We start from the raw sequence: 17999 nt of genomic DNA on the forward strand, positions 1-17999 counted from the left end.
CTCTCTCTCCCCATTCAGAATCCAAACTCCACTCACAACGAACACGCCGATTTCTTGGAGGGCTATTTAGGAGTCCTACAAGTGTTGGATTCAAATTTATGTTTTAAATCTATTTTCATTCCTTAAAATACTATAATTAAAAGTATTCATTTAAACATATTATATACCACAGCTCTATGCGTTAAGAGCCACTCGTGCATTAATTTGGACTATCAAGTTGATTCTTTTTTTTTTTTTTTTTTGGTCTTTTTAAGGCCGTACTCATGGCTTATGGAGGTTCCCAGGCTAGAAGTCAAATGGGAGCTGTAGCCGCCGGCCTATGCCACAGCCACAGCAATGCTAGATCTGAGCTGCGTCTTCTACCTACACCACAGCTCATGGCAACTCCAGATCCTTACCCACTGAGGGAGGCCAGGGATCGAACCCACATCCTTATGGATACTAGCCGGTTCGTTAACCCCTGAGCCACAAAGGGAATGCCTCAAGATCATTCCTCACTAGGAAATTCTACCTTTTTTGTGAATATACTTGAAGTTCTTGTGTGTCATTGATTTGAAAAGTTGGTAGTTTGCAAAGTTTTTTTTTTTTTTTTAAACCAGGGCACTGCTAATCTGCTCAAGTACAAATTATATATCATATTATAAAGCTCAATTAAATATGGAACCAGGCTAAGGCCCATAGCTTTGGCAGATGTATCACTACATGTCAAAGCATCGTATTTTATTAGAGATATATTAGCACTTTAAGGTCGGGTGTGTTTTTTTGCTGACTTTTATATCATGAGGAGACATGCAAGCCACTGTTAAAAACTGCTGTGATTACACTTTGAAACTAAAATCGCTTTGACCTTTTGCCCAAGTGTTTGGCTTAGTTCATTGGAAAAGTGTACTCTGAAAAGAGAACTCTTTAAAAAAACATCTCTCCACTTGCATCTACTTCTCTGTGTGAATTCAAATTTTCTACTTACTCTGAAATACATAAAACATTTTTTCAGGGTGTTTCCATTGTGGTGCAGTGTAAACAAATCCGACTAGCATCCATGAGGACTCAGGTTCAACCCCTGGCCTCGCTCAGTGGGTTAAGGACCTGGCGTTGCCATGAGCTGTGGTGTAGGTCACAGACGTGGCTTGGATCTGGTGTTGCTACGGCTCTGGTGTAGGCCGGCAGCTGCAGCTCTGATTTGACTCCTAGCCTGGGAACCTCCATATGCCTCGGGGGCGGCCCTAAAAAAAAGCAACAGCTTCCAGTGCTTAAGAAGAGAAAAAAAGTGAGAACCATTGAGGGCTTAGCATAGCCTTTGTTTCTCTCTCGGTCCTCGAAAGGCATTCACAGTAGGTGAACAGAAAAGAACCACTAGATGCCCACAGCCACACTTTCGGCCCCAGCCAGGATCTGCACTGACCAGATGGAGAACTCTTCCTTTCCCATTGGCATGTGTGTTCTCCAGGAAGCATCCTAAGATATGCTGACTTCTGGTGAGATGTCCCCCTCTCTGCCCCATTTCCCCCCCCCCCGCCCCCACTCACGGGCTTATACCTTGGAGAAGCCTCTGGGTGCTGAGACCATGGACACACCTTTTCTTTCCCTTTGCTACACTTCCTTTGACCCCACATCACCTCACACACACATATTACTGCACCGTTTCCAAATACTCCAAACAACAGAACTTGCTCTGTAGAACTAATAAACTGCAGCAATGCCAGGTGATATCCTGCCCTGTGCCTTTTCAATGAAGAATTATGTAATTTGTAGCATTTTAGACCCTTCCTCACCCAGTACAAAAATGTATTCATATTTATTTTTGTTCTTTCTTGCCTCCCTACGGCAAGGTCAGTGGCATGTTTGGTGCTTGTGGTGGGCGAGGCAGAGGCTGGCTGGACTGCTCCTGTGCTGGCAGGGTCCGGCTGAGCCCATAAAGGCATGGATGATGGCAATGCTCATTCCACAGGGTTAAATTCCAGCAAGAGGACAGGGGCTCCCAGCTGCCCAGAATGGCATTGAGAAACATAAGTTTGTCCTTGTCCTTTTGACGACCACACTGGTTGGATTCCCCGGGGCTTTCATGATCGCCCTGTGAACAGAGCTGGTCGTTGCTTTGGTGTTCATCAGCTCCGGAGCTGAAGAAATTAGGCTTTATCGCTTTCAGATTAGATCGCTACAAGCCTCATTGGGTGAGGCTCACTATGAGCAGAGGGGATGGCAGGGACCTTACTCCTTTTACGCAGAATGTTTCTGCAAAGCCCCAGGACTCCCCTCCCAGAACTCAGCCAGGACAACTAGTTGGGGGGTTATTTATTTACTTCTTTCAGGGGCCTTTTAATTGGTCAACCTTTCCTTGAACTAAAATGCTGATCTCTTTCAAGATAAGGCACTTTGGGCCTCAGGCTTCCACAGCGCTCTTTTCCATTTCCTTCAGGTCTAATTAACTCTGGTGCAGGGCTGGAGGTGGTGGGCAGCAGTGGGGGGAGCTGCAGGATGGGGCATCTGGCCCACTAAACAAGTTGTTCCCCACCCTTGCCTGCTAAGAGATTCCACTCCATCCTCTCCTTAGAGAAAGAAAAAAGGAAAAATAGAAAAACAGCCTCCCTCCTCCCTGCAAGCCTGCACTTGTTCTGTTTCATTCTCTCCCCTCGCCTTTTTTTTTTTTTTTTTTTTTTTTTTTTGTCTTTTTAGGGCTGCATCTGCGGGATATGGAGGTTCCCAGGCTAGGGGTCAAATCGGAGCTACAGCTGCCGGTCTACACCAGAGCCACAGCAACACCAGTGGCTGTAGCGCCCGCAACCTACACCACAGCTCATGGCAACACCAGCTCATGGCCGGATTCTTCACCCACTGAGTGAGGCCAGGGATTGAACCTGCCTCCTCATGGATGCTAGTCAGATTCATTACCGCTGAGCCACACCGGGAACTCCTGATCCCAATGTTAAAGAGAAACCTTCCCTCTGGGAGTTGATGGTATTCCAGGGCTCTATGGGCCGCCTTGGGATGGAGAGGCGTGGTCTCCAGGGGGGCGGGGCCTGCGTCCCGCAAAGGTGACATGACTGGCTGCCCGGGCTCTGACGGAACACCTCTCTGTAGCGCAGCCCCTTGCGGAAGGCGCTGACACTTGTTCTCCATTTACTGTCGCTCCGCGCTGCAGCTCTGTTCTCTGATGTCAGGGACAAAAGGGTTTCCTGATGACCAAAGCCCGGCCCCACCCAAACTAGACCTGCTGCGGCTTCGTTAAAATTCAGGGGTGGACTATGAGTTTACCTTCCTGGGCTCGTTTATCTTGATGGTGAGTGGGCTACAATGGAGCAACTGGTTATCAACTCTTTCTTCTTTTAATTTTTTTTTTTTTTTTAAATCTAAGCAAAAGTTGAGAAAGGAAAATTCGATCCTTGGAGTTCCCGTCGTGGCTCAGGGGAAATAAATCTGACTAGCATCCATGAGGACACAGGTTTGATCCCTGGCCTCTCTCAGTGGGTTAAGGAGCCAGCATTGCGGTGAGCTGTGGTGTAGGTTGCAGATGCAGCTCCAGTTCTGCGTTGCTGTGGCTCTGGTGTAGGCTGGTGGCTACAGTTCCTACTTGACCCCTACACTGGGAACCCCATAAACCACAGGTGTGGCCCCCCCAAAAAAAAGACAAAAAAAAATTCAATCCTTGCTACTTTTATAGTGTCCCATGGTGGTGTGGGCAACATGTCTGCCCACTGTATGTTGGGGAAACTGGGGGCCCCCAAGGGAGGTGACCAGTGGCTAGACAATGGCTGGACAATGGGGTCCTACTGCACAGCATTGGGGACTGTGTGTGATCAGGTCACTTCAACAGAAATTGAAGAAATATTATAAACTCTAATTTTTAAAAAATTTAAAGAAAAAAAAATGATCACGGGATTTCTGAAACTCAAGTCAGCTGCATTCATGAGCAAATCACCCTGTCCTGGTTCTTGGCCTCCTTTGGGCATTGTGAGGGCTGATGAGCTCATGCTTGTAAAGAGTGCAAGCCTTTAATTGAAGTATAATTAATAATCATCTGATAAGTGAATAACAATAATAATGATGATGTAATCCCCTTCCCCCACAGCCCCACTCCTGCTTCCTTGGGTAGCAACATCACGAGATGATGTCCCAGTGGACTCAATTAGGTGAAAAAACGGTAGGTGCAGACGAATCCTCACAGCCATGGGCTTGCTGGCCTGGCCCAGGGTTGGCCTGCCACCGTGAACCCCAGAGCACAGAACAATGCAGCAATGTTCTCTAAGTGCTGGGCTGTTCAGGTAATGGGAAAGTTCCAGCTGTTTCATGACTCAGGCGCTAGGACAACCCACCTGCTTCTTGCCAACCTTGTGGCCTCCCAGGCAGGAGAGCTGAGTCTGGAAGCCTTGAGATTGATGTTGCTTATTTTCCGGCTCCTCTACCTCCCTGTCTTTCCAAAAGGACCTCCTCCCAGAAAGAGGAGAAGGTGAGTCTCCCGAGGAGGTGATAGACATGGATCCAGCCACAGTGTCTATACCACGGATAATCAGTGGGACATGAGTGCCAGTCCATGTGGTAGAATTGAGTACCTAATGCGGTGAGCGAAGAAGGTATAGGTTTCTAGAAGGTACAGAATCTCTTTAGTTCTTAGGCTTCTCATAGTTTAATCTAGAAAACAGAATCCTCAAAGTAGACACCAGGTTTTAAAGAAGTGCCTAGAGTGGGATCCGGAAAAAGAAAAAAAACATCATGAAGGAGGCAGGTCATCACCTACTTTTGCCCTAAAGGCTTCTCAGGCCCCAAGGCTGAGACAGGCCGAATCGAATCCCCAGCTAGGAAAGATAATAACAGCTTTCATTTGCAAACAAGTTACAGTTTGCAAAGCACTTTCCTATGGCATGACCTCATTTGAGCCTCTCTGTCCGGCTGGCTGAGTTTATCATCCCCAGTTGACAGATGAGGAAACTGAGGTCCGAAGAGGTTAAGGAACTTACTCGCATAGAAAGAAAGTGGCCGAGTCAGAGCCAAACCCCGGTTTTTAGTGAGATGCCGAGATCTGCTCCGTGATGGGCAGATCCCACAATCTTCTCTACTGGGAAAATTATGCTATTCAGTTTAATCAACAAATAGGTCGTGGACGACCACTCTATGTTGGGCCCCATACTGGGTGTTGGGGACACAGCCATGAACATGACGTCCGGGATTTGTTTTGTAACAGTCTCATCACTGTAGTGAAGTCTCATTACTATAGTTTTGAGCTGCTGGCATCTCTAGGCCATGGGATCCTTCTAGAGAGAGCTTTAGTGAAGATTGCAGCAGTCAAAGTTGTGTTTTGGCTAGCTAATCACACAATTGAGATTTGTTAGCAAGATGATGCATGGTTCCTGGAATCTAAGTAAATGTTAGTCCATCCCAAGCTTTGGGAGGACCAAGCATCTTCCCAAGGTTCCCAAGGCTGGCGAAGGGTAGCTTCTGGGCTGTCAGCAGCAGATTCAAGGAGACCTTCTCCTTCAGTCTACAGGTTTGCCTGATCCCATTTGTGTGCTTCCAAGTGCAAATCCCCAGGAGAGAGAATCCCATTGACCCACCTTGGCCCAAAGTCTCTTCCCTTGAAACCGCCCAGGCCAGCTGGGCAGACATCACCACTGGGGGTCCATGGGTGGGTGCTGGGGTAGTTTCCAGGCAAAAGGGACCTCTCTATGCTGAGGAAGCTGCACATGAAAGTGTTTAGCAGGACATGCCTGCACAAGATTTTGAATGGCACTTCCGGGGAGAGCAGGTGGGGAGAATGAATGCCCCAATTATCAGTTACTGCCTCCCTCAGGCCCTTTTCTCTTAATTTCTTTCTCTCTTTTTTCTTTTTAGGGCTGCACCTGCAGCAGATGGAAGTTCCCAGCCCAGGGCTCGAATCGGACCTGCAGCTGCAGGCTTATGCCATAGCCACAGCAATGCCATGTCTGAGCCACATCTGTGACCTAAACCGCAGCTTGTGGTAACACTGGATCCTTAACCCACTGAGCAAGGCCAGGGATTGAACCTTCATCCTCACAGGTACCATGTCAGGTTCTTGACCCACTGAGCCACAAAGGGAACTCCTAAGTTTCCTCTTTAGGTTCTGAATACTTCAGATAGAAATTTCTGTAAAAAAATGCAAATTAAAGGATCATTTATAAGTACTTTCTGAAATATTTATGGGTGAAATAGCAGAAGGTGTACCATTTTTCTTTAACGTACCCCAGGAAAAAATATTAAAAGAGGGACAGGGAGTTCCCATCGTGGCTCAGTGGTTAATGAATCTGACTAGGACCCATGAGGTTGAGGGTTCTGTCCCTGGCCTTGCTCAGTGGGTTAAGGATCCAGCGTTGCCGTGAACTGTGGTGTAGGTTGCAGACGCGGCTCGGATCCCCGCGTTGCTGTGGCTCTGGTATAGGCTGGCGGCTATAGCTCGAATTAGACCCCTAGCCTGGAAACCTCCATATGCCACGGGAGCGGCCCAAGAAATGGCAAAAAGACCAAAAAAAATAAGTAAATAAATAAGTAAATAAATAATAAAAGAGGGACAGGACCAGATAAAATAAGGACATATCTTGATTCTGCTCAAAGCTGGGTGATGGGTACGGGGGAGGGTGGGTGGTCATTCTATTATTCTCTATGCTTTTATATATTTTTGAAAATGTCTATAAAACAAGTTAGAAAAACACAAAAGGATTATTCTGTGTCATTATGCTCTTTTCTTGGACTCTTTTGAATTGAATGTATTTTTCTGTATAGAATTTTTTTTTTTTTTAGTGATTCCTTCTTTTCCTGGTCTCCTCCATTGTTTGATATTTCTCAAAGGGCAGGATTCTTTAATCAATTTAACAAGGACGATGTACCTGCTGAGGGCTTCCTACGGCTTAGGCGGTGTCTCTTGCTTTCAGGGGAGCTAGTAATCCTGGCCTTTTGGGGTGTTTTGCATCTTTCTTTCTTTCTGTCTGTCTTTTTAGGGCCGCACCCATGGCATATGGAGGTTCCTAGGCTAGAGGTCGAATAGAAGCTGCAGCTGCCAGCCGACACCACTACACCACAGCCACAGCAGTGCAGGATTCGAGCCACATCTGCGACCTACACCACGGCTCATGGCAACACAAGATCCTTAACCCACTGAGCGAGGCCAGGGATCGAACCTGCGTCCTCATGGATGCTCGTCAGATTTGTTTCCGCTGCGTGACAACGGGAGCTCCATGTTTTTGCATTTCCTTCACATGACAACAGCCCTTGGCACACATTCCACAGAGTTTCCTGGGGTCTCCCATGTCTAGGGTTGCTGTGCTGTCCCTTCGGTGCTGACCCCTCTGTGATGGGATACCACCAGCCTGAGGAATGCCTCAGGAGAGCTCCAGATGCCCCAGGACAGTTGCCCTTGCTGGTGGCATCTTCCCTGGCATTGGTGCCCAGCATGCCTTCACACAGGGCTCAATGGCTCCAGGGTCATGCCGGGTTCTGAAAAAAAAATATTTAGGAGCAACCTTTATTTTGACCCAAGGGGAAAGAAAGAAAGAGACAGCTGGCTTGGCTGCAGCTCCAGCGGGGAGGGTCAGGTCAGGTGGCTGGCAGCAGGTGCCCGGCTTTCTCCATTTCCAGCAGTTCCATTAACACTTGGCACGTTCCACTCACCTTCAAGCGTTTGCAACACACAGTGGTTGACATGACTAATCTTACCTCCTGCTCTTGGGTCTCGATGGGTTCCCTTGCCCCCCATAGTGAGAACTCAGGATCTAGAGGGTCGCTGGTGCATGTCTGTTTACGGCAGGGAGTGTTCCGACCTCCTTCCTCGACCTTCCCACCCAAAGCGCAGGGCCCTCATTTTCCCTCTGGATTGATGTGAACCACTTAATGTAATTGCCTGGCAGGAAAGAAGAAAAGTCAAAGACCTACAGGGAGCCCCACCATGGCCTCACATTTCAAAACCAGCCAGGCTTCCTTGTAAATGCTCCTTCCAGGGTGTGAAATCCACCATGTCGTGGCCGGGTCCCCTATGGCACAGGGGACAGCCATCTCAGTTTACTCCAGAAATACAGCCACTGTGTCGATCGCTTCCCTGTCCGCCGCCCCCATCCCCACCTCCAGCCCTTCATCCCACAACTTCCCTGCTGGCTCCTCTCTTTTGATCTGGCAGCTTGCTCTGCGATTCTCATTTGCTGTGTGTAACGAAACCATGACCAAACTGTTTGCCATCCACCCTCCTCCCCGGTGTCAGCTTGTCCCTGGGCCTTGGCCTCCGCTTCAGATAAGGCTGGTGACATTCACTCCTGCTCATTTCTCCGTGTGAGTCAGTTCCCGAGCCTTGGCCGTTTTCTGAACCCTCCCCTTCAACTTTGCACCGCAGGGATGCCTTCCTCCCCAGGATGGCCCAGGCTTCAAGCAGCCCCGGCTTTGCCCTCCCCCGGCCCCGCTCTCTCTGTCACCTCTGCGAAACCCTATTGCAGAAGTGGACCAGGAGAAAGCTTTTGAGCTTCTGTCTTTGCAAATCTATTGTCTCAGAGAGTGGAGCCAGGAGGAAAGCAAAAATTGCTTGGAGATACGAAACCTGTATCTAATTTACATAAATAAACCAACAGCACCGTTAATGATGTTCCATCTTTTGCTTAGAGAAACGGTGGGCCACTGAAAATGATGGTTTATGTCCACTTTCTGCTTATCTGCTGATGGAGAAAGAGCAAGGCTTCTATGCAGAAAATATAGGCAGAGCGGGGAGAGAAGGAAGCAAAAGGGGTGGATTATAAACCAGACAGCCAGCCCTCAGCTGTGCTAAGTGTTACGCGTTTCCTGGCCGGGCTAAATCGTTTCACTGCTGCTCACGTGGAGCCAGACCAGGTTCTGTAAAGTGCTCGCGGCCTCAGTCCCGTCTGGCGTTGCTCCTCTGCTTATCCCGCCTGTGGTGTGAGTGTTGTGAGACCCTAGGAGGCAATGATACGGTTATTATTGCTCCCTAGCCACCCTGCTTTGTAGAGAAAAATCAAACACACAGGTTTGGCCCCTCGTTCTGACCTATTCAGATTTACCTTGCCCTGAGCCCCATCCTGTGTGTACACGTTCTCACACTTGCATCTCTGTTCATCTTGTGGTTAATAACTTAAAATCTGGATGATATGATCTCTTTTCTCCATATGTCATGAATTAAGAGTTGGTGATAGAGTTCCCGTCGTGGCTCAGTGGTTAACGAATCTGACTAGGAACCATGAGGTTGCGGGTTCGATCCCTGGCCTCACTCAGTGGGTTAAGGATCAGGCATTTCTGTGAGCTGTGGTGTAGGTTGCAGACGTGGCTTAGAGCCCACATTGCTGTGGCTGTGGTGTAGGCCAGCAGCTGTAGCTCCGATTAGACCCCTCCCCACATGCCGCAGGTGTGGTCCTAGAAAAAAGCAAAAAAGACAAAAAAAAAAAGAGTTGGTGGTAGTTTGACTTGTCAAGATGCTTATGGATGTTTCAGAATAATGATTGCGAATAAGATTATGCCAAGAAAATCTGAATACCAGGCTAAACAAATGAGACTACAGTTTCTCCTTTGGGGACTTTTTGTTTTTCTGTTATAGTAAAACTATTCCTTGGTCGTTGGTCTTTACTCTGCACAGTTATTGTCTGTTTCTTCAAAGTTGTTCGTGTAGATGAGCTTTGATCATCAACAATTAACATGATGGGACAGACGTTCAAATTATGTTGAATGAAAGTTCAAGAAGGGGTTCCTGTTGTGGCTCAGTGGGATACTGACTAGTTTTCATAAGGATGCGGGTTTGATCCCTGGCCTTGCTCTGTGGGTTAAGGATCTGGCGTTGCCACAAGCTCTGGTGTAGGCTGCTGATGTAGCTTTGATCTGGTGTGGCTGTGGTGTAGGCTGGCAACTGCAGTTCCCGATTCACCCTCTACCTGGGAACTTCCATATGCCGCAGGTGTGGCCCTAAAAAGGGGCGGCAGGGGGGGGAAGAAAATGCAAGAAGAGGTACATGATATGGATGCCTAAAATGCAGGTACCTTGCCCACTCCATTCGCCTAATCGTGGGCACAGTTGTGTAGAGACCGCTAAGCACACAGTCATCTATTTCCTAGATCAGATATGGAAGGAGGGAATTTGAGAAGTAAACAAGGCAGATACTGTCCCTGTCCTCATGGAAACTACTGTCTGGCAGGGAGCGGTGTTTAAATAAATAAGAATAACCAGTGTAAGACACTCTATGAGAGGTAAATGCTAGGAAGACAAACATAAGAGATTGTGCTAGTATATACGGCATACCCCCAACTTGGAGCCCTCAGGAAGGGCTCATGCATCAAGGTCAAGGATGCTGGGCAGGTAATGGGAAGGGGATGGGAGGAGAAGAGCGTGCAGCCTATAGGTGGCCAGAGCAAAGAGTGACTACTGGTGTTGCATTTTATAGCATTTAGAATCTACCTGGAGAATTTGTCACAATCAAATTTGGTTACGTATGGGTCTAATTAATTGTGACAAGAAAGATAACAGTAGCATTTATTAAATATGCATGAGGTAGTATCCTAAGTGTCAAATGTCCCCTCAGTGAGGCTGTCCTTGGACACTCTAAAGAGCAGTCCCCAAATCCTCTTTCTTTCACTTGGGTTTTTTTTTCTCTTACAGGACATACCACATTTTATGTCTTTATTTATTTATTGTCTATCTTTCTGGTTGAAATGTACCCTTCATGAGGGTGGGTACTTCTGCCTATTTTATTCCTTGCTCTTTCCCCCTGCACTTTTTTTTTTTTTTCAGGGCCACACCTGTGGCATATGAAGGTTCCCAGGCTAAGGGTCGAATCAGAGCTACTGCCTCTGGCCACAGCCACAGCCACAACCATGAAGGATCCAAGCCGCCTCTGCAACCTATACCACAGCTCCCAGCAACGCCAGCCAGGTCCTTAACCCACTGATTAAGGCCAGGGATCGAATCCACATCCTCATGGGTATTAGTCAGGTTCGTTAACCACTAAGCCACGACGGGAACTCCTCCCCCTGCACTTAACACACTGCCTGGTACATGCTTGGTGCTCAAGAAATGCACACAGTGGTCCCTCAGAACCCACAGGGGGTTGGCTTCAGGGTCCCCGTGGATACCAAAATCCACGGATGCTCAAGTCCTTTATTTGAGATGGCATAGTATTTGCATGTAATCTATGTACCTTCTCTTGTGTAATTTTCAGGTGTCTCACCCTGCCTTTGAACCAAAACTGTTACAGGACTAGTCTTCATTTTTTTTTGCAGGGGGGCTTTTTATCACCACAGCTGCAGCACATGAAAGTTCCCAGGCTAGGGGTCAAATCGGAACTGCAGCTGCTGGCCTACACCACAGCCACAGCAACACCAGATCCGAGCCACATCTGTGAACCTACACCACAGTTCATGGAACGCCAGATCCTTAACCCACTGAGCAAGGCCCCCATCCTCCTGGATACTAGTTGGGTTCTTAACCCACTGAGCCACCATGGGAACTCTTGTGTTCTTTAGATTACTTACAGTACCTAATGCAATGTAAATGCTATGTAAATAGTTCTCAGTGCACAGAAAATTCAAATACTGCTTTTCAGAACTTTCTGGAATTTTTTTTAATGCTTTAAATTATTTATTAGGAAGAACTGACAGCTTTATGACGTTGAGTATTATTTATTTACTTGGTTATTATTATTTTTTAATAGTTATTTCCCCAATACAGTTTTTTTTTTCTATTGTACAGCACGGTGACTCAGTTACACATACATGTACACATTCTATTTTTGCACATTCTCATGCTCCATCATAAGTGACTAGACATAGTTCCCAGGGCTACACAGCGGGATCTCATTGCTAATCCAATTTTGTATCTTTTAATCCCAAGCTCCCCAACCACCCCAGAAATTTTTTTTTTTAATATTTTTGATCTGTGGTCGGTTGACTCCTCAGATGTAGAACCCATGGGTATGATGGGCCAGTGGTATTTATTAAATAAATGAATGGGTATTATTCATTTAATCCTCACAGTATCCTTATGAAATAATAGGTACTATTTTCCTCTGCTTTGCAGATGAACAAATTGGCACAGAGGGGTTAGGTAACTTACACAAAGTCACACAGCCAAAGGAGTGGTAGAATCAGGGTCCAGACCCAGGTACAGGCTGAGTCCAGAGGCTGGTACAGCAAAGTATCCACAAAATAGAAACAGATAGGGAGAGAGTATATCAGTTTAATTTATAACTTTTCTTCGGTTAACTGACATTCTATTTAAAGACCTCAGAAAAGTCATCAAATTCAGTATCAAAGTTCTAGACACTAATGATTTTACAAAACAGGTATCATTGAGTGAGTAGTATAAAGGACTATCTCAGTTATAAGAAGCCTGGTGCCAACCAGGGAACTTGCCATCCAGATAAGAAAGTCTCGAGCCATAAAACACTTTCACATCCTCTAAAATAACCTGTACCCAGTGTTCTTGGCATATTCCTTAAAACTGGCTTTTTAGTAACTCCGGTTACTAGGGGTATGAAATCTGGACACATGATTTCCTGTGGGCTTGTCCAGTTGAATTAAAAACTTAAAATTGGTTGTTGTTGTGTGTTTAAAAAACTAAGAGCTTGGAGGAAAGAAGATAAAAACCCTCTGCTCTCTAAGTCCCCGTGTTGAACAGTAAATTCAGTCTTGATGCCCTGCCTCTCCTCGTATCTCCTTGTCAATCTGGGCAGATATTATTTCAGCCTCTGGGATTATAAAACTTGCTCCTGCGGCCATGGGTCTTTCTCGGATCGATTATTTTTCAGGAATGTAGCTGTCAATGGTTTGCTTTCTCCTGGATAAGAATGGCTTTATCTTTACGTGTGTGAGGTTGTCGAAGAAAGGACCTCGCTTTTGATCTCAGCAGCTTCAGCTTTGCTGTTCTGCCCGTACATTCCTGAATCACTCAGCAATCCTTAATCTCGTTCTCTAAGAAACCCATATAGGTGGTTTGGCATTGATTTGTTATTCCTTTGACCGCATATCGTGTCACGATTGGTGAGCAATTTCAGTCCTTTTCACGCATCTGTCTTTATGCTGTTTCTCTCCTTGTGCCTGTCCCTGTTCTTTTTCATCTCAAATATGTCCTGTAATCTCTGGCATACACACAGATTTAAATTTACAAGAAGTTGTGTATTTACAAAGAATATGTTCAGTTGCCCAGACTCATCAAATTGAAAATCTGTTCATTTTATTATCTCTACAATGTCTCTCAGTAAGAAAAAGAAGTTTCATGTTTACAAATCTGCAGTAAACAAATTTGCAGAGAGTTTAAGCATCTCTTGTGTGAATTTATGAGTTGATAACTGTTCCCAGCAGTATCTCAGGTGATATTATAGTTTTGCAAATATAACCCACTGAGTGAGGCCAGGGATTGAACCCATAACCTCCTGCATGGTTCTTAGTCGGATTCGTTAACCACTGAGCCACGACAGGAACTCCTAACCCAATTGTTTTGATTCCAAACCTGTTGGGCTTTCCAGTGCCTGACTGCAAAATTGTGTGTTGTGGGAGGTGGGGGGGGAGGGTATATGTTAACAATTTGTTTTTTTATCCTTGGGGCTAATAGTTTTCAAAATGACTATATTTACAAGCTTAAAAATGATAGATTTCTGGGTTACACCCTAAGAGATTCTGACTTGGTAGTTCTGAGGGGGCTAGAACTCTGTGGCACCCTTGGGTGATGCAAAGAAAAAGGCTTATGGATCACACTTTGTCATTTTTTGGGGGGGCGCACCATGACAGGAACTCCTGGACCACACTTTGAAAACCCGTATTTATGTGGCTTTTTGCTGTTTTTCCCAATTCCTACACACAGGTGACTAAACCTGGGTGATTGCTTTCTAAGTACATGTTATGATGATTTAAAAATGGATATAGATTAAAAAAAAAACTATTGCTTGAGCAGTCATTGTTTTTTGTTTGTTTGTTTTTTGGTTTTGTTTTTTTTATTTTAGTGCTGCAGGTGCAGCATTTGGAAATTCCCGGGCGAGGGGTCGCATTGGAACTGCAGCTGCTGGCCTAGGCCACAGCCACAGCCACAGCAATGCCAGATCCTTAGCCCACTGAGTGAGGCCAGGGATTGAACCCAACGTCCTCATGGATACCAGTCGGGTTCATTTCCACTGAGCCTGAGCAGGCATCTTTTCTAATCTGGACAGCATTAGCAAACTTTGCTTTGAAACTATGTTTGCTCTTTAATAACCACCTTGTCCCTTTGGCTCCTGTCCTGTATCCAGTCTCTCCTGTGGTCATGGTCCCCGTGTCCTCAGCCCTTCTCACTGTGGGCTCCGGGCAACAGGCCTCAAAGCCACAGGACTAGCACTGGCCTCGGGGTCCCCTTGGCCTCAGCCTGGCACCACCTGCCGGAGGTCACTTTTTCACAGCAGAAACCTCAGCCCATAAGGGTCAGCGCATGAGTGTTTTTGTGGCCACGGGAAAAGGGGATGGGAGTGGCTGGTTTGGATATTTTCCCGTCTTGAAGCACTCCAGCCAAACTGCCCTTATGACTTCAGTGTATTTCATTCTTTTAAGAAAATAACTCAGTTGCCCATAATCACTCCCTGTCTTATTTGGCCCCAAACCTGGATTTTCTTTCTATTTTGTTGAGCTTTCTGGCACATCCAAAATCAGATGGAGTTCTTTATGTAATTTTTTTTTTTTTTTTTTTTTTTTGGTCCTTTTAGGGCCGCACCCATGGCATATGGAGGTTCCCAGGCTAGGGATCTTATCGGAGCTGTAGCCACCAGCCTGCGCCAGAGCCACAGCAACGCAGGACCCAATCTGCACCTGCGACCTACACCACAGCTCACGGCAACGCTGGATCTCTAACCCACTGAGTGAGGCCAGGGATGGAACCTGCAACCTCATGGTTCCCAGTTGGATTCGTTTCCACCGTGCTACGATGGGAACTCCTGTAATTACTTTTTGTTGCCGCTCCACTGGAAGGTCACTGAACACATGCAGCTCACTGGTCATGAATTTTATCTACTCTTCCATCCCCACGTGAAAGTAAACACCCGCACACTTGCACCTCAAGTTACACAAGAGACACCCGGCTCACAAGGTTTGGAGGCTTGAGAGGCAAGACCGCAGTGAGCCGTCTGTGTTGGAGTCTCTCACGCTTTGCCACGGCCTCCACCATCCCGCTTCACCCTCACCATCCACAGGAGTGTTTTCCAAGGAGGCAGAGTCAGGGGGAGACATAGGGGAGCCCGGAGAAAACTTGTCTTTCCACGTGGGGACAGCTTCCCAAAGCTTCTCCCAGATGCATGGCCTGAGCAGGTGCGTGGAGGGCACGCTTCTCCTTCACCCAAAGGAGCCCTAAGCCTCCATATGCGGTTTCTGCCAACTTCTGAGGGTATGTCTGTCTGTCTGCCTTGGCTGCTGGATCTCTGGTGGGAGGAAGCTGTGAACATAATTTTTTTTTTTTTTACATTTTGTCAACTTTATTATTTTTTTCAGTTGTTCCTCTGCCCTCATCCTTTTTTTAAAAAAATAATTCATGGAGTTCCTGTCGTGGCATAGTGGTTAACGAATCCGACTAGGAACCATGAGGTTTCGGGTTCGATCCCTGACCTTGTTCAGTGGGTTAAGGATCTGGTGTTGCCGTGAGCTGTGGTGTAGGCCACAAATGCAGTTCAGATCCCAGTTGCTGTGGCTCTGGCATAGGTGCGTGGCTACAGCTCTGATTCAACCCCTAACCTGGGAACCTCCATATGCCTGGATGTGGCCCTAGAAAAGGCAAAAAGACCAAAAAAAAAAAAAATTCACTGAACTGTATTATATTTAAGGTTGTACAACCATCATCACAACCTAATTTTAGAACATTTCCATCCCAAACCCCCAGTCCATCCCCTCCCGACCCCTGACCTGTCCCCTTTGGTAACCATTAGTTTTTCAAAGTCTGTGTCTATTTCAGTTCTGCAAATAAGTTCATTTGCATCCTTTTTTTTTCTTTTTTTTAGGTTCCACATGTATCATACGATGTTTTTCTTTCACTGTCTATCTTCGCTTAGTATGATCATTTCTAGGTCCATCCATGTTGCTGCAAATGGCATTATTTCATTCCTTTTTATGGCTGAGTAGTATTCCACTGTATATATGTACCACATCTTTATCCATTCATCAGCTGATGGACATTTAGGTTGCTTCTATGTCTTGGCTACTGTAAATAGTGCTGCAGTGAATATCGGGGTACATATATCTTTTTAAGTCATGGTTTTCTCTGGATAGATGCCAGAAGTGGGATTGCTGGATCCTATGGCACTTTTATTTTTAGTGTTTTGAGAAACCTCCATCCTGTTTTCCTGCTGTGAAGGCTTATTGAGGGTCTCCTATGGACCAGGCACCGCAGACTTGCTTTGATCAATTACAAACACCTCTTTCTTTCAAGCAGATGGGGACATGGCTCTGGCTGTCTTGGTGGCTGGTCCTCTCTGGGACATTTCAGCCCCAGGGAGCCCCACATCCCCGGCTTGGCGGGGTTCCCCAATGGATCCCCAAAGATCACAACTCTTTCTGGCCCTGCCATTGCTGGGGCCGTATAAACCCTCCTTCAGCAGGATGCAAGAGGCTGTTACAGTCCCACAGTTCTCCTCGCTCTCAACCTTGGATTTAATATCAGAAGGTATTCTTTACCCCAAAGGGCAGGATTGGGGGCGGGGCATCTTTTCCCTGTATTTCCCTCCAAGGAGAGGTCACAGGCCCAAGTTCTTAGTTTAGCTGCGGTGGTGTGGCCAGCCGAAGTCTGCAAACCTTATTTACGCCAATGCAGTGTACTTCTGGACCCTTTTGAATCCCTTCTGTCTGTTTGGGGGCTTAAAGAACAGCCTCCTCCCCCTGCTCTGGTCCAAAGTCAAGGTCCCGCCAACAACCCCCAGATGTTCGGGTGCCTGGACACACCCTCCATGTGGTCTGCGCTCTAGGAATGACGAGCCCTCCATCTGCTTTCGTAACCTTTTCTTTTTTTTTTTTTTTTTTTTTTTTTTTTGGTCTTTTTAGGGCCGCACCCGAGGCATATGGAGGTTCCCAGGCTAGGGGTGGAATTGGAGCTGCAGCTGCCAGCCTACACCACAGCCACAGCAATTCGGGATCTGAGCTGAGTCTGTGACCTACCCTGCAGCTCACGACAACGCCGGATCCTTAACCCACTGAGCGAGGAGGGGGATCGAAGCTGTGTCCTCATGGATACTAGTCAGATTCATTTCCACTGAGCCACGATGGGAACTCCTCATAAGCTTTTCAGCAATGGTTCAGGGGGGAGAAGGGAGGATCCAGGACTGACCTGGGCTGGCTTCAAACGGGGACAGCCTGGAATCTACCTCCTGACTCCCCCGGAGTTTGGTGGCCCGGAGTCTAACCTGGCAGGGTATTTAATCAAAGAGGTGGAAGAATGCGATGGTGAGGGTGTCTGGGAAGAGGAATATTCACACAGGCAAAGGGCTTGATGGGGAGGAAAGCCTGGGCCCTCTGGGTGGAAGCAGTGCCCCTGGAGGCAGCTGACGGAAGGGCTCTGGGGCAAAGACCAGCCCTCCAGAGAGAGGGAGTGTAGTGTGGCAGGGAGCGGGCAGAGGGTCAGGCCCTGAGCCAGGCAGCAGTGGTTTGGGGCAGGGTTCCAGGGCCGGCAAAGAACTGCAGTGCCAAATGGGAGCTGAGCAGGCGCCCAGTCATATGCCAGGCTTGGCCCATGGGGTGGGTTTAAACCCGGATACTCTGGCTGCAGGGCACCTGGGTGCCAAAGAGATTTCCTCAGGCACCTGGATCCCAGGCCCCACCAGTGGCCAAAGGTCCCAGATTATGAAACACTAGGCCTGCGGAGGATCAGCTCTGCTACCCAGCAGGACGAAGCGTGCAGAGGTCCCTGGGGACAAGGGGTTACCTTTGCCCCCGTCCTTCCCACCAGCCCTTTCTCAGGAGAGGCAGCCATTTCCATAAACTGAAACAGATGAGGTCTGGCAAAGGCTCCCGACAGATTTACTTTATTTTTTTAAAAATTTTTAATTTTTTTTGACCTTTTTAATGGCCTCCCTGGCG

This window comes from Sus scrofa, chromosome 11 (assembly GCF_054392235.1).
Source record: "Sus scrofa isolate SSC_HxYL_T2T_F1_AM1 chromosome 11, Sscrofa_HxYL_maternal_Yorkshire_Landrace_v2.0, whole genome shotgun sequence".
Classification (NCBI taxonomy): domain Eukaryota; kingdom Metazoa; phylum Chordata; class Mammalia; order Artiodactyla; family Suidae; genus Sus; species Sus scrofa.